General features: G+C 44.0%; 1 long non-coding RNA gene across 3 annotated transcripts; it reads right to left on the bottom strand.

Annotated features, from left to right (window-relative positions):
* Positions 1 to 8,089: 8,089 nt before the first annotated feature.
* LOC113270174 (uncharacterized) lies at positions 8,090 to 21,736 on the bottom strand. 3 transcript variants are annotated; one of them, XR_003321727.4, is made up of 4 exons: positions 21,657 to 21,736; positions 20,728 to 20,862; positions 19,679 to 19,851; positions 8,090 to 9,660 (listed from the first exon to the last, which is right to left on the bottom strand). It is a non-coding gene; the product is annotated as an uncharacterized LOC113270174 (long non-coding RNA). The 3 variants fall into 3 exon arrangements; XR_003321729.4 differs by lacking the exon at positions 8,090 to 9,660 and adding an exon at positions 9,778 to 18,936; XR_006411684.3 differs by lacking the exon at positions 8,090 to 9,660 and having other exon boundaries at positions 9,778 to 19,851.
* Positions 21,737 to 22,968: the final 1,232 nt, after the last annotated feature.

Genomic DNA, 22,968 nt, shown 5'->3' on the forward strand with positions numbered 1-22,968 from the left:
CCGACAGTGGGATGATGACCTCAGTGCACAAAGACCCCGGGCAAGTTGAAAATAAAACCCCTTAACACTCCAGTTTTTAAACATGCGAAGGAGAGGAGCAAAAATTCCCAACAGAAATAGAAAAAAAAAAAAAAAAAAGGCCAAGAAACATGAAACAAAATCCAAGCTTACTAGAAATAAAATACATCTAAGATAAAGCAGTGAAATACTGTTTTACTCCCAAATGGTAAAAAGTGTCAAGCGATTACAATGATCAATTTTCAGTGTCTTTGGTGAGTGTTTGGGACGATCACTGGCAGAGTCATGGCTTTGGCCAGTGATGCAGGTTTTCTTGTCCTCCCTGAAGCCAGGGCTTGGAAGGAGCTTGGGGGGAGCACGACCGCACTGGGGGCTGGAGATGAGGCCAAGCATGGGGAGGGTGGGCGTGAGGTAGACACGCTCTGTTCTTGCGGTGCTGGCTCACAGCTTCTCGGGAGAGCCGCTTGAACGCAGGAATCAAGATCCTTTTGGCTTCCCTATAATCTGAGATCTAGACAGAGATGCGAGCAAAGACTTGTGACAACTTTTGACTTCTGACCTCTGCTCTGTTAGGGGAAATTCCTTTCCCTGTTTTCTCTTCTGACCCTCAAAGGCAAAGCCTCTCCATCCTCCCATTCTGGTCCTTCTTTTAACCTGTTCACTTCGCTCAGGCTTTGCTGAACTACACGACGAGGGGTTCCCTTCTGGCAGCCATATTGCATGGTGAAGTGAGCTTGAGGGGCCCCGGTAGGGGGCATAAGGAAGGAAGATGTCTGCGTTCCGGGTGACAGTGACTCGCCATACCAGCTTGTCCTGCCCACCTTTGGATCTTTGTTTTTTTTTTATTCCACTAAACAGTGTTCTACCAGTTTCCGGTGTACAGGATAGGGATTCTACAATTCTTTCCATGACTCAGTCCTCATCGTGATTAGTGTCCTCTTCATCCCCTTTACTGTTTACCCCACCACCACCACCCACTTCCGCTCTGGGCACCGCTAGTTTGTATTTAAGAGTCTGGTTTGCTGTTCGTGTCTTTTTTTCTTTGTGTGTTGGTTTTGTTTCTTAAATTCCACATATGAGTGAAATCATATGGTATTTGTCTTTCTCTGACTGACTTCACTTAGCATAAAACTCTGTACATCCATCTATTTTGCAGAGGACAAGATTTCATTCTTTTATAAGGCTGCGTAATATTTAAGTGTGCGTGTGTGAGTGTGTGTGTGAGTGTGTGTGTGTGTGTGAGTGTGTGAGTGTGTGAACCACCTCTTCTTTATCCATTCATCTGTCCGTGGACACTCGGGCTGCTTCCATAATTTGGCTGCTGTAGACAACGCTGCAGTAAAAACAGGGGTGCATATACCTTTTCAAACTAGTGTTTTCGTGTTCTTTGGGTAAATACATAGTAGTGGAATTACTGGATCATGAGGTGATTCTATTTGTAATTTTTTGAGGAACCTCCGTACTGTTTTCCACAGTGGCTGCCCCAGTTTGCATTCCCACCAACAGTGCACGAGGGCTCCTTTTTCTCCACATCCTTGCCAACACATGTTGTTTCTTGTGTTTTTGATTTTAGCCCTTCTGACAGGTGTGAGGTGAGGTGACATCTCATGGTTTTGATCTGCATTTCCCTGGTGATGAGTGATGTTGAGCATCTCTCCATGTGTCTGTTGGCCACCTGGATGGCTTCTTTGGAGAAATGTCTGTTCATGTCTTTTGCCCACTTTTAAATTAGATTCTTTGTTTTTCGTTGAGCTGTTCTTTGTTGAGTTGTATCAGTTTTTTTATATATTTTGGACACTAACCTTTTATTAGATATGTCATTTGCAAATATCTTCTCCCATTCTGTAGGTTGTCTTTTAATTGTGTTGATTTTTTTCCTTTGCTGTGTAGAAGCTTTTTATTTTTGCTTTTGTTTCCCTCGCCTTAGGAGACATCCAGAAAGATGTTGTTATGGCTGATGTCAGGGAAATCACTGCCTATGCTCTCTTCTAGGATTTTTATAGTTTCAGGCCTCACACTTAGGTCCTTAACCTATTTTGTGTTAAATTTTGTGTATGGCATAAGAAAGTGGTCCGGTTTCATTCATTTGTATGTAGTTATCCAGTTTTCCCAACACCTTTGTTGAAGAGACTTTCTTTTTCCCATTGCATATTCTTGCCTCCCTTGTTGAAGATTTGTTGACCATATAATCATGGATTTGTTTCTGGGCTCAGTATTCTGTTCTATTGATCTATGTGTCTGTTTCTGTGCCAGTACCATACTGTTTTTATTACTATAGCTTTGTAGTATATCTTGAACTCTGGTATTGTGACACCTCCAGTTTTGTTCTCTTTCAAGATTGCTTTGGCTATTTCGGGTCTTTTGTGGTTCCATACAGATTTTAGGATTATTTGTTCCGGTTCTGTGAAAATTACTGTTGGCATTTTGATAGGGATTGCATTAAATGTATAGATTGCTTCAGATAGTATGGACGTTTTAACAATATTGGGTCTTCCAGTCCACGAGCATGGAATATCTTTCCATTTGTTTTTTTCATCTTCAATTTCTTTCATCAGTGTTTTCAGAATTTCTTTTGTCAACTTATTCCTAGGTATTTTATTATTTTTGATGCGATTGTAAATAGGATTGTTTTCTTAATATCTCTTCCTGCTACTTCATTATTAGTGTATAGAAATGCAACAGATTTCTGTATATTGATTGTGAATCGGACAACCTTACTGAATTTACTTATCAGCTTTGGATCATTTTTTAATATCAAAACATACACCCCTCATCGGCTTAACTCACTCAGGTCAGGTCTCTGATGAATAGCCATCAAATACAATGAAAAGTTGAAGGTTTTTAATGAGGCTTTTGAGTTTAGCTCTATTCACTAGCACACTTGCCATAAATTTCTCTTAGGTTGCAGGCATTTGGGTGACATCCATTTCCTGAAATACTGTGAAACTGACATTAATCATGAAGTGGTTTATTTTCTAGATGAATGTGTCAAATCCAGTTGTTCTGTGGCAGCTCTGGAGCAGGTGGCTGATGACGCGTGGAGAGGTCTTATCCAAGTAATACACAAGAGTGAGCAGATGTGGGCTTTCACAGTCAAACTGGAAAGAACATCTGTAAAATACATTTCCTCCAGTTCTCCACATGTAACTCAATCTCCCCCTAGTGACTCTTAGTGGCCTCCAAACTTCTGTGAAGGAACTGGTAAAAGATGAGCCTGACCAACCTCAGTGGCCAAATGTGTGGGCTTCCTAAACAGAAGAGGTAAGGCAAGTGGCCCCGGGGAGTGGGGCGTGTGTGATGTGGTTTCCGTGACACCAAGAAGATTCTTGCTTCCTCACAGCCATCTCAGGCTGGTGCCTAGACTTCCTTCCATGAATTTTTGTCACTTTACTTAGAACCTTGTTGAGAAGAGACTAGAAGGAAAAGGATCAAAATTGCTAAGAATAGCCAGGGAGAATAAGTTCATTATTAGAACTTACTCCAGATGTCTGAGGAATTTGGAAAGGACTGTATTTTTAATCAAAAAGCTGCAGCTCTGAAATTCATAGTTTCTAACCTTACATGTCCCTTGTGACATCATCAATATACCATTAACTAGATCTTTTCTATTGGTAGGTCCTCCCCACTCCCACCTCCCGTTTGCTTAGGAATGTTTACAGAATCAAGTTCATTGATAATGTCTGTGTTTCAAGCTTCCTTAGCAGTTGGCCTAGCAGAGTTTCTTATGCCTCAGAGATTCCTCTCTTGTCTTTTGGGACACTGTCTGAGAAAATAAGCTGCTCTATCTCCATATTCCCTTTATCTACCAAGATCTCCTTGGGGACGGTCAAGTTGTATATTGCACTGTAGCGTTCTTGCAGATTGACCCTCAGCACAGACACAGACCCTTTCTTGTGCAAATTTTACCCTAGTTTTCCTAATGCTAAGTTATGTCAATGTTCTTATATAAAGGCAACATAATACATTTAGAGCTTGTGAGATTCTGTTAGGTGTCTTTGGTGATGGTTTAGATACAGACACCACTGGGGGAGATAGGAGCTTTATGGGCAATACAAATTTGAGTGGAATTCCTGAAACAGACTCAATAGAAAGTTAGAAGGAAGAACATGGGTGCCCTGGGTGTCTGGAAAGATGAGGCCAAACATCACCAAGGAGGAGAGGAAGGGCTGGGAGGAGTGAAGGAGGTGACTGGGACCACCGGAGAAGCTGGCATAGGAGTGACAAGGGTGAAGATACGGTGGCACTCTGGCACTTTGCTATTTTATGTCGTCTGGTTTCTCAAGTCACATGAACTATAAAGTTGGTCTGAATGATCCATCGAGGTCATTTGTAAGCGAGATGTGAAGGCATTAAGGAGAGTTCATCTCTGGTCTTGTTTCCACTCTAATAGATATGTAGGGGAAAAAATTTTTTTTTTACTGGAAAAGTAGGAGAGAGTAATCCTCCTTTAATTCAAATCTTCTGCATCTATAAGAAAGCTACAAGAATTGCATAAGCAAGTGTGTTGTTATGAAATGGATTTGGATGGAAATATTTCCTAGGGACAGTGAGTGGGAAGAGGGAGGAAGGAAAGAAATGAAGCTAAATGCATCCACATTTACAGTACTGAAGATTCAGTGCAAAAGCAAAGGGCAAAGAAGAGCCAGGGCGCTGCTGAAGAAGAGCAAGATGGCAGAACTTGCTCGATCATATATCGAGACTAATTACAGTGCTATGGACACAAGACCTGAGGTGCTGGTGCAGGGATAGACAAGTAGACAATGGTACGAAGTGGAAAACCCAGACGCAGATTCATACATAAATTATCACTTAATTTATAACTACAGAGCCACTGAAAAGTCATAGGGGAAGAATGTCTTTTTAAATAAATGGTGCTGTAACAATTGAATACCCTTAAGTGAGAAAAGGAGGAGGGAGGGAAGGAAGGAAAGGTCTTGATTTTTACTTCAAACCATACGAATCAGCTCTAGGGAATTAAAGCTCTAAAAGTGACAGGCAAAACAATAAATCTTTTACAAGGCAGCGTAGTAGACTATCTTCATAATCACCGAGTATGAAAATATTAAACAGAACGTAGAAGGTGCTATTGAAGACACATTAATAAATTGGACTATATTAAAATTAACACTTTGGTTCACCAAAAGATACCATTAAAAAATGAAAATGCATACCACAGAGTGGAAAAAGATATTTGCAACACATTATTCAGAATAAATGAAGAATTCTTACGGGCCATAAAACAACTCTGTAGAAAACATGAGCAGAAGACTTAAGCACTTAACAAATGTGGGAATCCAAATAAAAATATACTCACCTTTATTAATACAGAGGCTCCATAAATCAAAGGCACAATGAGGTGTCATTGCACATTCTCAAGACTGGCTGGATTTAAAAAGTCTAACAATGTCAAACGTTGGTAAGAGCATGGAGCGATGAATGAGATTTCATATGCATTGTTGATGGGAATATAAATGTGCGTTTCCATATTGGCAAACAGTTTGGCACTATTCTAACTTTAGATACGCATTCTCTTGATCTAGCTCTCTTACTTCTAGATAGATAGATATATAGACAGATATAGATATAGATATACCCTAGAAAATGTTTGTATAAGCGCCTCGGGAGACCTGTAAGCTGCCCAGGGCAACAGTGTTCATAATCACAATACTAGGAAAAAATGACCACCAGAGTAAAATTGATAAGTTGTGGAATTTCTATACAGTGGTATTCCATGTAGCAGCAAAAATCAAATCAGCACAAGAAACAACAGGTGTTGGCGACGATGTGGAGAAAGGGGACCCTCTTGCACTGTCAGTGGGAATACAAACTGGTGCAGCCACTTTGGAAAAGAGTGTGGAGGTTCCTCAAAAAGTTAAAAATAGAGCTACCCTATGATCCAGCAACTGCGTGACTAGGTATTTACCCAAAGGGTGCAAAAGTACTAATTCAAAGGGATACGTGCACCCTGACGTTTATAGCAGCATTATCAACAATAGCCAAATTAGAGCAACAGCTCAACTGTCCATCGATTGAAGAGAGGATAAAAATCTCCATATGTAAATATATATATCTATAATATTCCATTATATATGTAATAAAATAACTCAGCCATAGGAAAGAATGAAATCTTGCCATTTGCAATGATATGGATGGGGCTAGAGAGTATTATGCTAAGTGAAATAAGTCAGAGAAAGACAAATACCATATGATCTCACTCATGTGGAATTTAAGAAACAAAGCAAAGGAGCAAAGGGAAAAAAAATAAGACACACAAAGAAACAGACTCTTAACTATGGAGAACAAACTGATGGTTACCAGAGGGCAGGTGGATGGAGGGATGGGAGAAACAGGTGATGGGAATTAAGGAGGGCACTTGCTGTGATGAGTGTGGGTGATGGAAGGAAATGTTGAATCACTATATTGTACACCCGAAACTAATATAACACTGTATGTTAATGAGCGGGAATTTAAATTAAAACTTTAAAAAATAAACAATAGTCACAAACAATATGAATAATTTTTTTTTATGTTGGGCAAAGGAAAGTAGACACAAAATGAATATTGTCTTTATACCCAACAGGAATTTATTTCTCTTAGTCTGGAAGCTGGAAGTGCACAATCAGGGTGCTGCACAGCAGGGTTCTGGTGGGATCCCTCTTCAGAATTACCTCTTGTTGTCTGCCACATGGCAGAGGGGAGGCCACCTCTCCTGTGACTCGAAGAAGGGCGCTAATGCCACTCATGAGGCCCCACCTTTATGTCCTCATCTAATCCTAAATACCCCCCAAAAGCCCCCACCTTATTTTTTTTATAATAATTTTTTATTATGTTAGTCACCATACAGTATATCCTTAGTTTTTGATGTAATGCTCCATGATTCATTATTTGCGTATAACACCCACCTTCTAATACCATCACCACTGAGTGGCAGGGTTTCAACATAGAAACTTGGGGAGGACTCAGACATTCAATCCATAACGTTCCCTATGATTCCATTTTTACGAAGGTCAAGAATGGCAAGAACCGAGACAGTGTTGACGGGCACACACGTATGCAGTTGAAGAAAATCGAGGAAGCAACACAGGGAAGTGATGAACATAAAGGGAGGGGGAGGGGAACGTGACCAGGAGGGACCTTTCCGCTGCTAGAAATGTTTCTTGACACAAAGGGTAGATACTTTACCTTTATTCATTAAGTTGTGTACTCATGTTTTGTGAGTTTTTGTATGTGTGTAAAATTTTCTCCAAATGAAGTTTAAAAGAAAGGAAAGGAATGGAAAAGACTTCAGGCAGATCTCTGAATTGGGGAAGTAGTCGGGGGGAATGGCAAATTGATAAATGACCATACTTCTAAGAGTGTACATAATACTTTTAGATGTTTGTTTCCTGGTTGTGTTAATACATTGTATTTCATCATACGTCCCTCCTGGGCAATAACGACTGGGCCAAGTGATCGTGCATGGAAAGCATATCTGATTTTCACAAAACTTGTGTTTCATACAAAATAGTCAACTTACATCAATTCTTCTGCACGAGGAGACATGACTAAGAATGTCCAGAGCAGTGTTATTCAGAACAGCAAAAAACACTGGAAAAGGCATCCATCAAAGTAAAATTGATATAGTGTGTCATAGTCTGACTGTGTTCAGCCACAAAGGCTACATCCAACAAGCTTGATCAATCTTTTTTAAAAATGTTGAGCAAAAGAGGAAAAATGAAAAAGGACACATTTTCTCTGATCCTGTTTTCATCAAGTCTAAATACATGCAAAATCTCAACGATAGTGTTCAGAGGCACACACTTATGTGGTCAAAGTGTGAAGAAAAATCAGGAAGTAATGAGCGTAAAGGGGTGGGCCAGGCACAGGAGGCCCTGACATGCGCTAACACCGTTCTAGAGTCACCCGGGAGAAAAAGCAAGTCTAAGAGAATCTCAGTCCCTAACAATGCGCAATAATTAGTTTCTAGAATGAGAGCATCTCAGGATTGGAAGGAACCTTAAAGGTCAATAAGCAAAATAGCGCTTTGATTTTTTTTATTTCAATTTTTATTGTTATATTTCAAGACAGGTAAGAGATTTCAGTAGAGGGTTGCCAAACTTTTTATTTTGTCAGGTCAAGTATATATATATATATATATATATATATATTTTTTTTTTTTTTTTGAAGACTTATCTATTCAAGTGAAGAGAACAGTGGGAGGAGCAGAAGGAGAGGGAGAAAGAGTCTCCAGCAGACTCCAGGTTGAACACAGAGCCTGATGGGGGCCTCAATCCCAGGACCCTGAGATCACGACCTGAGCTGAAACCAAGAGTCAGATGCTTAACCGACTGCACCACCCAGGTGCCCCCTGGTAAAGTATATTTAAAAACGACTACTATTTATCATTACCATTAGTTCGTAAAAGATGGCATTTTACCCTTACAAAGTAAGGTAAAGCAAGAAGCAAAATATTGGAATAAATAATAGTCCTCTAAGTGGAATCAGTTAAGATTAGTGATGTGTGTTGCCTCTTTCTAGGGACTTTGTAAAAATGTTATACTGGACTATCACCCGTACCTAGACTAGCATACGGTGAACCCTGACCTCATCTCCCACTCATCTGATGCTCAAGCCTTCGTCCCCCAACCCCTGAAGAGCGTTGCTAGAGCCTATCCATGCTTGAAGACTTGAGTGAATGAGAACTCACTCCTTCCTAATGACGTGTCCTCATCTCTGAACATCCGTGACTATTTGAATTTTCTTCTGTTTGTTGGACCTAATTCCAGTTCTTTGTTTTCCCCTGATTGGTCCTAGACCAGCAGCTGCATGTCCTGTCCAGACTCCATTCTCTCTTATGGGCTCCTCAAGACTTGAGTGCTGTGCCCTCTCCCCCTCTGACTCCTGCTGCTCCTCATCTTTAAACATCCCCAGGTCTCTTGTACGTAGTTCAGATACATACCCCGAGTCCTCAGCGTCCTTGTCATTCTGCTTACAGCGTTCCACTTTGTCACTATCTTTCAAAATAGGGCGTTCCAAACTGAGTGCAACCTACCTGGTAGTGTGCCTCGCCCAGAGCGGGTAAACCCACCCTCTCTCTTACTCTAGCTATTAGACCTCATTCACTGTAGCCGAAAATCACCCGAGTCAACCCTCCAGTTCTTATTAACACATTTGATTAAAAATGGGCTGGTAATAAGAAGAGTAGGATAACATCTTAAAATTTGGAAGATTGGAGAATGGCCAGTTATTTGTTTTTAAATGCTCTGAATTCACCTCATTTGTGCTTAGTCTCCATCCTTCCACCTGTCAGAAAATATACCACCGTTAGTGCTCTGGCACTAGGCACTAAGGAGGACTTGGGCGGAGGTGTGCCGCCGGTGCAGTGTAGCGCGCTGGGCAAAGTTCCCGAGCTGCCGCTTGGCCTCAGTGACTGCGCGCTAGCGCCACCTGCTGGCCCCAGAGTCCCTCACAGCTCCTCCAGGCGGCTGACTCCTCGGTCACGGAGACTGACTTACAGGTCTGTGATTTGCAGAACTTACTTTTTTCCTTCTTAGAAAATTTAAATGATGCGGATTATTCACGTAGAGTCTTCTGTTACTCATGTTATCCGTTAGGTCACAAAAGGAACAGTTCAGTATCTCAGGGAACTACACCTGTGTTTGCCTGGACCAAGACACACAAACGAAGGTAAAATGACGAAATATCCTTGTCTATCTTGGCATGATGAGAAAGTAAGACAATACGCAAAGAAATCAATAATAAAAATACCAACCTGAATTTGGACTATTAAAAGATTATACATATATTTTTAATATAAATATCCCAGCCTGTAATACTTTGCAATATATATGTATCTCCACATATACATATATATTCAATTTCATATTTAAAAGAAATTCACACAATAGAAATTCACAAGCATTTGACCGAGAGTATGAAATATAGGATTTCGTTCTTCATGCTTCAAAAAAAAGGGAGAAAAACATTTGTTTTCATTAAATATTTTCTAGCCTATGTAACGAGGCAAAAATGTATTTGCATTACATAAAATGAAGATACTTATGTTTGTATCACTTATAATTATCAAAGCTCATCCTCTACTTTATTCCTTTAATTCTTAAGAAGTCACCTTCTTTCCAGACTAGCATTCCACTCCATTAATATCACCCTGTACAACTCCCTCAGGGTGTTTTTGTACTTCTCGAGTCAATAAAACACAATGATAGGGGAAAAGACTGAAAATTTGAAATTCTGGAGTTATTTGCATTCCCACTCCATTCCAAACCGGTTCATTCCTTTAACAAATTATGCATCTACAAATAGTGACCATCTACTCTACACCCAGCCCTGTTCCAGGCACTCGAGAGATCATCATGAAAAAGACATTCCTTCCCCCATGTAGCTTGCATTTTAGTGTGGGAAATGGAAAATCACACAGTAAATACACAAATAATTTCAAGTAAGAATGAGAGCTATGGGGAAAATAGAGTACAGGATAGAGACTAGTGAGGGGTATTTGAGGTAGAATGAGGTAGAGATTCTCCAGCTGTCATATTTTCTGTTAGTCTAATGAATAGGCTTTTCTGACTTTCATCAATTACCACGTCCTCCCTCTTCCTCCTCTACCTCCAAAGGGAGAAGAAAGAAAAGGAAAAGCAAAGGAAAAATGACTGAGCGTTCTTTCTGGGACGGAGGGAGACTAATCTTTTCTTTGGATAAAGAAATAAGGGGAGGAGCAAAGAGGTCCCCAAAAGTGGCTTTGGCTGCAGTTGCTGAAGGTGAGAGAATAAATCGTAGGATGAGAAGATGGTAATGAAATCTTAGAGCTTCAGAGGTGTGATAAGAGGGGTGCCTGGGTGGCTCAGTTGGTTAAGTGTCTGACTCTTCATGCTTCAAGGCTCAGGTCATGATCTCAGGATCATGATCTCAGGGTCATGAGATTGAGCCCCACACTGGGCTCCACACTGAGCAGGGAGTCTGCTTGTCCCTCTCCCTCCGCCCTGCCCTTCCCCCACTCACCCTCTCTTTCTCTCTCTCAAATAAATAAATAAATACAATCTTTAAAAAGTGTGACCAGAAAGGATGAGGAGAGGAAGAACTGTAGGGCAGGGTAACACAGGGAGGGTGGGGAGGGAAAAGGAGTGTTGGATCCCCATACTGAGCCGTTCCTTCTTTGAGTGGAGCCTGGCTAGCGCGAGCGACATTTTGCTTCCTTCAGTTGGCAAATGTGTGCTGGACCCACTTAAGAGACATTGAACCGAGGATTATTAACCTAGGGTCTCGCAATCTCCAAGAGATTTCTGGATGGAATTCAAGAGGTTCATGGACTGTATTTTTGTTTTTTGTTTTTTTTCAAAAAGGAAGGAAGGAAGGAAGGAAGGAAGGAAAACATCTTTGTTTTCACTAAATTCTTACTAAAATTAAGCAGTTTCGTCCAATATGATTGCAGGCCACAAACATCACATTACCGTTGTGGCAGATAGCTCGAGATACCATTTTTGCACATTACTATTTCAAAAGCACACTGATAGGGGGCCTGCCCCTGGATCTTATTCTTCGGTGCATTAAGGAGCACATATATTACTATATCTCACATTTTCTTGAATATTCTGATAACTTCATTTCAATATAATTGGCTTCCTTTGTAATCCTGTGCCTTCTGTTGTATGCATGTAAAAGCACGATGCTGAGAAGGAGTTGAGAAGCTGCCAAAGGGGCTAAGAACCCCTGTATTAATCTCTGTTGAGAGCTTGATTGGGAAGAACAAAATCTTCAAGTCATTCATGCCAGGGGAGCCTGCAGAATTGCTTAAGAAGAGACAGGACTCCATTCACCCCTTCTCTCTGGGGCTCCAGGCACTCGACTTTAGGAGAGATTAATGATCACCACTTGCTAAGAATCCTGGGGAGAAAGTCATACCGTGGGGCCCAGTAGTCAGGCAGTTCAGGGGAAACAGCGCCATCTGGTGGCAGATGTCCGCCCTCGGCTGCACGCTTCTATTTGTCTAGCAGTTAGGAACGTTCAGGGCACAGGGCTTTCTTCAGCAGAGTGGTCAGCGCACGGCTCTACCCTGTTTGCTTGCATCGCATCTGTCCAGTCCTGCCAGTTCCCACTCTAACAGATGTGATGCACGATAACACTCAAGCAAGGTTCTGCAGAATCCCATTGCATGTCACCTCTTTAGAAATGTTCAGGCAGGGGGCGGTGACTGGCAGTATTTGAATTCCAGTTCTCACAAGGCTTCCATAAAGCTGAAGGTCTCTCCCCCCATCAAGAAAGCACTTTCATTTGTGGTAGTGCCTGGAGCACTTCAAATGCAAGGTGCACGAGGTCAGAGGGCTACAGGGGAAGGCCATTTCAGGCCGTCCACAGGCTTCAGGTGGCATTGACCTTCGTGGGTGGACTCTGGCTTTCTGACACCCAGACACTGGACTTGCTTCCATGTTTTGGTCAACTTGTCCTTGAATCATCAGTTGTGATGCTGGCACCTTGCCTGAACGCTGCTGCTTCTCCCCTGCTCCCCGAGCACTTATCCCGACTTCTCCTGCTCCGTTCCTGGTCTTAGCTCCCTCTCCGGGTATCAGGACAGCTTCCTATCTGGTCTCTCTTCCTCTCCCTTTGTCCCCCTGGGTTCATTCTCCACATGGCAGAACAGAGGATCCAGCAAAGACACAAGCCCCATCATCCACTCCTCTGCTCAGAATCCTTCTCACTTGGAGTAAAAATAAAAGACTTCACGCTATCCTACAAGGCTCTGTAATCAGACCTGCAGACAACTCTGTATCTCCTACTACACTCACTCTCGTCAACAATACTGGCCTCCTGGTAGTTCCTCAAACAAATGTGGCGTGCCTCTGCCTCAGGACATTTGCACTTGCTGTTCCTTCTGCCTAAAACAGGGTACCTCAGGTACCAACAAGGCTCATTCTCTCACTTCTTCCACAGGATCAGAGGCCCATACTCTTTCTTTGTTTCATTTTCCCCTATAGTATTTATCACCTCTAACATTTTACGTCTTTTACTTATTAACTTTTCATTGTCTTCCTCCTCCTGCTAGAACATGATTTCCATGACTATTGTCTCTTCATTTTATTGCTGCATCCCTTGTATCTCCAAAGTGCCAATCACAGAGCAGAAAATCCAGTGTCTGCTGGATTAAAGACTCCTGTTTCCTGCCATCAGGGAATCACACTCTACCTGGTAGATGGACCTCCTGTCACTGCCTGTAATGAGATCCGTCCCCTGCCCCGACCCCAGACTCAACCAAAAGCAAAACCCCAAATAGGAGAATGGCCCAAATCTACTTTCCATGTCACATCTGAACCAACCTTGGGATACAAGGGTCGCTCAATTAGAAGTTTTGGCTATGAATACTTGGGGAAAGTTACACTATACAAATCGACAAGGCTCGTATAGGAGGGCTGTGCTTTAGTTTCTCCTTGGGAGCTTTTTAAAAATACCAGTGCTTAGATCCCTCCACTAAGGGATTCCGACCCTATCAGTCTGGGCTGTGGGGGACACGATCAGGCATCGGAAGTTTATAAAGCTGCCAGGTGACTGTAACGTGTAGCCCGGGTTGAGAAAACGAGTTGAGTGCTTTAGGACTGACAAGGCAGAGCCAGCCATTACTGCCCTTGCTTCTCACCACAAGTCCATGTGACCGGTGCGATGGCGGGTGTTGCCGTTCCCATTTTATAGGACAGCCAAGAGAATGACTGACTGCGCCAGCCAGGAAGGATAAGAGCTAGGATTTGAACCCAGTTCTGGCCCCAAATTCAGGACTGTTTCCCTCCAGAGTATAGCAACAGTCACCTCTACTCGAGGTTGTATATCGGCACATGAACAACCTCTTCTCCTGGATGACATACTTCCAATTGCGTTTCACTGTCTTCTTTGCTCAGGACCCAGTACATTCTAGGCCGTCCACGAGTTAAGCGAGTGAATGAATGAGCAAATGAACAAAGGCAACCATTGTGCCCTTGACTCATTTGCTCTGTTGTTCTCGGCAAATTCATTGTCAGGCTTGGGTGTGCCCGTCCTGCTTCGCTGGCTACGCTGGTGACCAGTAAAGTTAGACCCCAGGTTGGTTTTGCTCCAGGAACATATGAGCTCACATTTTCCGCAGGTCAGAGGACCCCTCTTTCCTTTCTTTCTCTCCAGAACATTTCTGCAGCTGAAAGATTGACTGAAGCCTCAGCATGAAGAAATTAAATTTCTGTCTGCTCAGAAATCCCAAACCAGCAGGCTTGTCATAAGTAGGTCTCGGTGGAATAATTCTCTTTCCCAGCGAGTCAGAGTGGGAAGAATGATCCTCGTTAAAGTGTTGTCACCAATTTCTTTCCAGATGAACCTCACGGTGCCCCACAAACTGAAAAACACCCATCACCTTCCAGTCAGTGATGTTCAAGTCATGTTACCAGGTGCGTGACCGGAGCCTAGGATTGGAGGTTTCTCAGCCTTGGCACTGTTGACCTTTGCAGCTGGATAATTCTTTGTTGTGGGGGCTGTCCTGTGCACCGTGGGATCGTAGTAGCATCCCTGGCTGCCAGATGCCAGGAACATGAGGCTAATTTAGTGTCAGCGTGGCTGGGGCACAGTGCCCAACTCTCTTGTCAAAGATTATTCTGGATGTTTCCGTGAGTGTGGTTTGGGATGAGATTGTCACTGAAGTTGGGAGACTTTGAGGAAAGCTGATTGTCCTCGATGATGTGGCTGGGCCTCGTCCCATCAATCAAAAGCCCGAGTAGAACAAAAGACTGACCTCCCCGAAGCAAGAGGGACTTCCTCCAGGAGACAGCCTTTGTACTTGAACTGCGGTGTCAGCTCTCCCCTAGGTCAGCAGCCTGATGCCCCTTTGACATGAGCTACCAATTTTGAACTTGTCAGCCTCCATAATTGTGTGAGTCAATTCTTTAAAATCAGTCTATGTGTGTATACACAGATCTTCCTGATTCTGTGTCTCTGGAGAACTCTAATACAGCCCCAGTAGTAACAACCCCAAATGTCTCCAGACATTGCCAGGTGAACCCCCAGGGGCAGATGAGGCTGGCATTCTCTCAGGGCACAGTTTCTAGAGAGGCTGACCTGGATAGAATATTCTAGAACCCAGTTGAAGCTGAAATATTGTTAGGGTTGTGTTCTCTCTATATAATTTGGTTGGAGTTTGTCCCAAGCCTGGCCTGACAGCAGAGGTCTCAGAAATCTCTGGAATATCTTAAAACTAATCAGCCCTAGCCTTGAGCCATCACATTCTCTCTTCTAGAAAAACTGTATCCTATTTGCCTGAATTTCACTTCAAAGAAAAGGAAAAGGGAATCACCTTTCAATACAGTCCTTGCAAATGTTCTCATTTTTGGAGATTTCTCTCAGTTACTTTCTGTTGGAAAACAAAGTATTGCTTGGAAAAGATGAGCCATTAGCTAGTTCCATTAATGCTAATGGAGGGCACCTGAAGGAATTTGTTTAAAAGAGGCAAAAACTTTATACAGCCATTATTTCTTAAAGTTGTAAACTTTAAAGTTTAAGTCCTTTCTGAATACAAGTATTGGGTGACTTCAAAAGTGCCTCTCTCGATGACAAGGATACTCCCACCAAAAACGAACATGGAGATTTCATTAAATGAAATGGGACAGTGAGAGCAAACAATGGTTTTAAATACGTACATGTCACTAAGTAAATGAAGTATGACCAGGAGACATCTGGCTAAGCACCTGTGTCCATAACTCTTTAGCAAGTTGGCACAGAGGCATTTTGGGGGCTTCTCTCCCTGACCGAGGAAGGAGCGCTGAGCACTGAATATTCAGGTGTCTATAGCATTTGCTAAGGCAGAAGGATCGGGGGCTCAGCAGTCCCCTCTGCCTTCTCCCTCTTCTTCCTCTGCTTTTCTGCTTTGCCTTTCCTCCCAGCCCCCTGTGCTGCTTCTCTCTCGCGCTTTGTCTGCTTGCTCTCCCTGCTTTGTTTCCTCTCGGGTCCTGCCAGAGACCTCCATCCCCTTGAGTATACGTACCCCTTCTTGTTCACGAATCAAATCCTGATGGAGGGAAGAGAAGAATTCAGAAGAGGGGAGGAAACGGCCAGGAGCCTATGCAGATGGACAGGGTCTGGGAAAAGTCACGCGGATGGTGACTTCCATAAACTTGGCAAACCATCACCCACTGCCCCCCAGCCCACGTGAATCTCAAAACGGGGCTTCCCGGTGCATAATTCCAACAAAGCAAACAGAAAAAAGAAAAAGAAAAGAAAAGCAAAGGTTGTGTCTCAGTGACTCCTTCTGCTGCAGGGGTGAATTTGCTGCAAAAATCAGCATTTTTTGTCTTTTTAAATCAGATTGATTTGGCTACACTCCCACTCACCAGAGCTAGTGAATACTTTCAGTTGGGTTTAGACACCCCTCCCTTGTTCATGGATCATGGGGGTCCTCTGGGGCTCTCGCTGCCTATAAAATAGAGGAGTAGGGCCTTTATGTTTAGTTCATTATGATTGCCAAGGAGATGCCCGTTCCCCAAGCCCCGTGACCTTCAGAGGCAGGTCCTTGCGCTCCACCTCCTATTCCCCCACGTTCCAGGAGCCCCACCTGCCACCCCACCTCCACCCCCTTTCCTAGCCCCTGCCTCATTCTACCCTCCTGACACCTGCAGTGGTTTCCCTCCACTTCTGTTGCGTTCTTCCAGAATCCTGGCTGTTTTCTCTTCTCTTCTCTTCTCTTCTCTTCTCCCTTCCCCTCCCCCTTTTCTTTTCTTTTTTTTTTTCCTCTTTCCCTTCCTATTCTTTTCTTTTCCTTCCTATTCTTTTTTCTTTTCTTTTTTAAAGTCTGTTTGTCCTGCTAAGGAGCATGGAGGTGAGAAAAGGGGGAAATAACTCTCATTCTTTTAGTTATAGCCATGAGAATGAGGCTGAATTAATGCCCCAGTATATTATTCTCCAATGCTCCTATTTTCTGATTTTCAGACTTTGGTGAGTTTTCTCAAAAGCTCCTGCTAGAAATAGTTGAGCCCACTGTTAGGTTGTACTTGTCTTACTTTTTTTTTTTTTTAATCTCAGTTATTCCTAGGTAATGCTCCTTGATTCACATTATTTCTTCATTATTTTTTCTTTTGTTCCCATGAAAAGGACAGAGCAGCTAAAGTGAGTGAGTCTGGAATGGGGTCACACGCTCCCTGCTCTCCCGCGAGTGTGTTTATGAGCTGTTTCACCCCTTTCTCCAGGTCCTGTCCTGATACATGTAATTTATAGGTATTTTTAAATTAGTCTTATGAATACTTATTTTCAAAGATGTATTACAAAGAAGGCATGTGGGGCCAGGCCGACTTTTCTCCGAATTTAATTCCAAAGTCATTAAGTGGCTACAGTCACTTGTCACCTAATAAGGCAAGAGTCTGAAAGACCAAGCTGGCAATTCTTTCTTTATAAAAGCTCTTAAAACCTGTTCCTTCTTTTTGCTTCCTGCTGTCAGCACATTGGTCTGGACCCATGTCACTCTCTGTTCGGGGGACTGAAATAATCCTCGGTCACTCCTACCTGTAGCAGATCCTGCCAGGAGCCGTTCCATACCTGCCACCCGCACCTGTTCACTGCACACTGCCCATCCCCCCCTTGCCAGTGGGTGTATCTTTGAAGGCTTCTCCCGAGGCTGCCACATGATGTCGTGTTCCCCTGTGCCAGGCTGAGTGCTGGGGACCTACAGCCTCTGCCCCCAGGAGTAGCCCTCAGCCAACAACTGGTGGGAGCTCATGCGTAAGCGCCCCGGCTCCTGTTCCCCTTGGGAAACTACCAAAGCGTACGCTCTACATGGGCTCCCAGAGTTCCCCAACAAGATTATTCTCTAGTTATCCACAGTGGTAAATAGCTTAACAAGGAGCACTTGGTCGGCAGCCTTCTTTTCTCTCTCTCTCTCCCTCCTGGTCTCTTACAGGTATCTCCTGGCATCCCCTCCAAAATCAGTTCTTTTCACTTGAATCTCTGGTTTGGGGTTGACTTTGGGAGGAACTCACTCTAAGACACTGCCTGTCATGGTTACCCCCACTAAACCATCTTCGTACGGTCTTGCTATGTTGAGCTTTCTTCAAAAGTTCAAAGAGATTAAAAAAAAAAACTTTGCAAACATCACCACCTCCACTCAGAAATTACTGGTCACTTCCCATGGAGCAAGTACAGACAGTCCCTAGTCTGTGGCCTGGGATGCTGTATAACGTGGCTTTTTCCTGCCTGCTCTGATTCTGTTTCCTCTAACTCCCACTCAGAATGGAGATTCCAACTGTTTGTGTCTGTGCACCTGTTCCCAGGGGATACGGTGTTCATCCTGACGCCCAAGCATTTGCTGGCACGATTCCCACCACCTGAACACTCCCCCACCACATGCACCCATTTCAGCGTATCCGAGGCTTACCAAACATTACAACCATCATCCCCTTTGTGGATCTTTTTGCTAAACACACCATGACTTTGGCACCTCGCCTCTACTTCTTTATTCTGATAAATACCACAGTGTTGTTTATTCCTATCCTGGCCTCCCACCTGGACTGTGAGACCTGCCTAGGGAAGATAAATCATTTTGCATCTTTCAGACCTAGAATGTGGCCCCATAGACACTAGATGAGGAGGCAAAGTTCAGACTCTGCCATTTATTAACTGTGTGACTGTGGGATGGAGATAGATAGATGATAGATAGATAGATAGATAGATAGATAGATAGATAGATGATAGATAGATAGATATTCACCTCTCCGAACTCCTATTTTTTCTATTTGTGTTGTATTTGTGATCTAATGCCTCTTACATATAGTTGTCATAATAATTTGAGTGATATAATAAATATTAAAAATGTTCTAGAAACTATCAAGGGGTATCCAAATGTTCATCGGGATTACATGGTTGACCAGCAAGTCCTCCTGCCGCTGTTGAAAGCAGGAATGATACAGTGGCTTTAAGACCAGCAGCTCCCTAGAGATGGAGAATGTGACTATCAGGAAAAATCAGAGAAACACGTATCCTTACATTGAGTTTTCTAGAACCTATTCTTGGGCAACAGAATCAGATGATCATATTGGCTTCACATATTCATTAATTCTACAAAGGGTACTGTTTTGTTATAAGCCGGGTCATATTTCTTCACAGCTTATAACCCTAAGGTGGCTCCTCTTTTCACTCAAAGTAAAACCCTAAGTCCTTAAAATGGCTTAATATTCCTTTCACTCTCTGCCACACGCTCCTAATCTCCTTCCAACCTTGTCTCCTGCTACAATTTTCCCTTAGCCGACACCAGCCACACTGGCCTCCTCCCTGTTCCTCAAAAACACCGGTCATGTGTGATGACAGTCCCTGCCTTGTGTCTTTTGTTCTAGCTCTTTCCTCTGCTTGGAAGGCTCCTCTCCCAGAGATGCTTGGCACACTCCCAAGTCTTCCCTCAAATCTCTCCTCGATGGGACCTAGTCTGAGCACTGTATTTACTACTGCAATCTGTCCACCCAGCCTGGCTCTCCCGTTACCCGGCTCTATTCTTTTCATGGGAGTCCTTATAACATATCCTAGAGTGCACTTAGCTCTTTTTTGTTGCTGTTTGATGCTTACTGGCAGGGAGTCTTAGTGTTGTTGACTAATACATCCCTAGTGCCTAGAACAGTACCTAGGACAGAGTAGCCACTGATTAAATCTAGTTGCTGAATTTGTTGACACAAGTCCTTACCGTGTGCCAGGGAGTACGGTGACTCTGGTCCCTACACGTAGAAACTTATAGTCGAACCACAGCACTTATTTAGCAAATACTATGCCAAGCAAATACATGCCAGACAGTCTTCTAGGCCCTGGAGATGTTACCGCAGACAAGACAATTTCCTGGCTCTCATATAGCAAATTCTTCTGAAATGATACAGTCATGTTTGAAAAAACAGATATTAATATATGCAAAGTTCTTGGCCACCAAATTTAAAATCCTAGATTGTTCTGTTGGTGTCCCCATCTTGTAGACAGGCACCAAGAACACCCTGCCTTACATATACTAAATCTCGACAAAGATGTATCAAGACAAACCCTGGATTGTATAGGTCCCCAAAACCTAACTTCTACTTTCAATGCTGGGAGGTATTTTTGTTCAATTTATATTAATTATTGTCCAAGGAGGTTTTATGAGGGCCTTTTGCTTTGAGTTGCTAAATACTAAATGATTCATTGAAGGATATATGGCAGAAATTAATCTTGTCCCCAAAAAAAGATAAAAAAAGAGCAAAGGATTAGTCTTCTCAAACCCTAGGGATGATTCTGGTTTTTGTCCCGGTCTTGCCACTGAACTAATCATATGACGGAGGCAGGCAGAGAGTACCACTCCTGTCTCCCGACAAAAGCGGGCCTGCTGTGAGCATTAAGAGGCTTGGTTGGCTGAAAGCCTCCAGCTCCCACACCCTCAGGTCAACCATGGTCTGCAGACCAAGGCCACTGTCCCCCAGGGCTACTGCCAGCCCGGCTCAGAGCATGGCCAGGATGCAAGAGCCACACTCCTGCCCAGCTGGTATACTTCCAATGGCACTTTGCTTTGGGGCCACCCTCCACCCTGGCTGCCACTTTCTCAGCCTTTCTTCGGGTCTCCTCCCACCAATCCCTCCTTCCCGCATTGCAGTCGGAGTTTCTCCCACTTACCCTGTCCCCACTTTCCTTTATACTCCCTGCATAGCTCTCTTACGTGTCTAACTCTGCCTTTGTTTTTGCTTCCCAGAAAACTTGAAATAACACAAATGTTACCAGGATGACTCCAGGAAGCTGGCAATAGGCTGGGGCTTTGAGACTGGATTATTCACCATGGCTGGCAAGAAGGATCACAATCCCAATGGTATGTGAGGCACAGCTAGTCCTTGGCATGAGATGGTTGCTCAGTTGCTAAAAAAAAAAAAAAAAAAAAAAAAAAAAGTCACCACTGATGACCAGGGGGACATCTGGTGGAGTGGAATTGCCAGTACAGTGGTTCAGGCATTTGAAAGTGAAGGGGGTACAATGTATTTAAGGAGAGTGGAGTTGGAGGATTCCCCGCAGAGTGATAATGAGAGACTGAAAGCAGGTAGTTAAAGGCCAGTAGGAGAGCCAGAGGCCCCTTTGGTCGTTCACAAAGGTGTCCCACACCTTCCAATTAAGAGCTAGACTTTTCTTGTGCAGGAAGACACTGCAGACACTTCTCCCCGCAAGACCACACCTGCTCCCCTTCCGGTACCCTGCCCCCTGGGGCTGCCTCAGCTGCCCCTCCCAGGTGGCGGGCCAGTAGCTAGAGTTCAGTCCCAGTGTAACCGACCTGAGGACATGCTGGGCCTGATGACTGAGAAAAGGGAGTATGCCCCCAGAAGACCTGCGAGAATTGGCCAGCATATACTGTCAGGAGCAGAACAGAAGCCAGGGAGTGGATTCTGAGGGTGCTTGACCAAGGGGTTGGAAGATAAAAGTGAACAAGCAGGGAAATTGACTTGGAGTCACTTTCTCAGGACATGGGATTTAACACCCTGGCAAGGACCCCGCGGAATGGGGCAAACACACTGCCATGTGGCTTTCCAAAGCCTGGGGAGCAAAGGTGAAATGCCTGAGTTTGCCACAGCAGATGGTGAAATAGGATGGAAAAAAATAGACGGGAAAATAGGATCAGAAGCAGTTCACATTCGTTGGAATGAACAACAATATTCACTTACAGTTCTGCACCAGGGCTATGTGAGCTCGCCCACCTCCTGTCTTAATATAGTCCGAAGAGATCTGGACCATCTGGACAACCTGCAGCACATCACATTGATCCGTCACATCAATAAAATAAATATACGGCTAGTATGCTGGCGACCTCGGGAAGGAACATGTGCTCCAGAAGGTACAAGACAAAGCCTATAAAGATCCAGGGACGAGCCACTTCAAAGCTAGCGCTGAAGAGAAGGAGGTACACATTTTTAAGGTCAGGGCTAGGTCAGGAAGTGCCCTCCACAGTAAAGACCCATTGCTGTATCTTGCATTTCCTATTACAAAATAACAAGTACAGTGCCTGGTGGGCTTCCTCTGGTTCTGGAGGCCACATATCCCACATGTAGGAATCCTGCTCCGGGGCATACCCCAGAGGACAGGGAAGGGTGCCAGCTCTAAGTAGGGCCTGGGTCAGGAAAGAGCTGCACAGCATGGCCAGGCTGTAGTGAAAGTAGCTTTCCCATCATCTGGCAGACCCTGTGGTGTGGAGGTGTTGGTGGTGAGAAAAAGTGCAGGGCAGAGTTCATGGTAACCCCATCGGGAAGATCACATCACAGGACATTGGGGTTCTGGCTCAATGTCATTCCATCTGCAATGGAGAATTAGACATCTCAAAAAAAGAGCTTCTGGCATGTTACTGAGCCCTAATGGAGCTAGGATGCTTGACAATAGCATACCCATGAGCCTCCATCCAGAGCTACTCATTCAGAGCCAGTTCTGTCTTGCCTGTCAATTCACAAAGCCAGATGGGCCCAGCGATGTACGACAGAAATGATACATCGGGAACTGAGCCCAAGGAAGACCAGAGGGCGCGAGTTAGCTGTATGAACAGGGAGCACAGACCTCCATGTCACCCACATGATTGTACCGGCGCCCGTCCCTGAACTCTCATCCATGGTCTGATAGTGGGGTGCCATATAGACAGCTGACGGGGGTGCTGTAAAAGGGGTAGACCCAGGCAGCCAGGGGAGTGAACTGCTCTGATCTCCTTTCGAGAGAGAACCTGCTCCAAGAGGCGTGGTTAACTGACAGCCTCCAGAGGCCGCAGCTTCACACTCCACTGCAGTGTCCACACTGAGACCGTGCTCTCCCTGGGTTGCCCAAACGATGCCTGAGTGCAGAGGAGTACGACAGCTGGACCATTCCTACACATTTCAGTCTCCCTTAATGGGCACTCTTTGCTCTAGAGCCCTGTGATGGCTCAGAATTCTCAGAGCTCTACTGCAGCCTAAACATCGTCCCACCACATCCTTGGCTCTCCCGTCTCTCCCTTTA

The sequence above is a fragment of the Ursus arctos genome, unplaced genomic scaffold, assembly GCF_023065955.2.
Source record: "Ursus arctos isolate Adak ecotype North America unplaced genomic scaffold, UrsArc2.0 scaffold_33, whole genome shotgun sequence".
NCBI lineage: Eukaryota > Metazoa > Chordata > Mammalia > Carnivora > Ursidae > Ursus > Ursus arctos.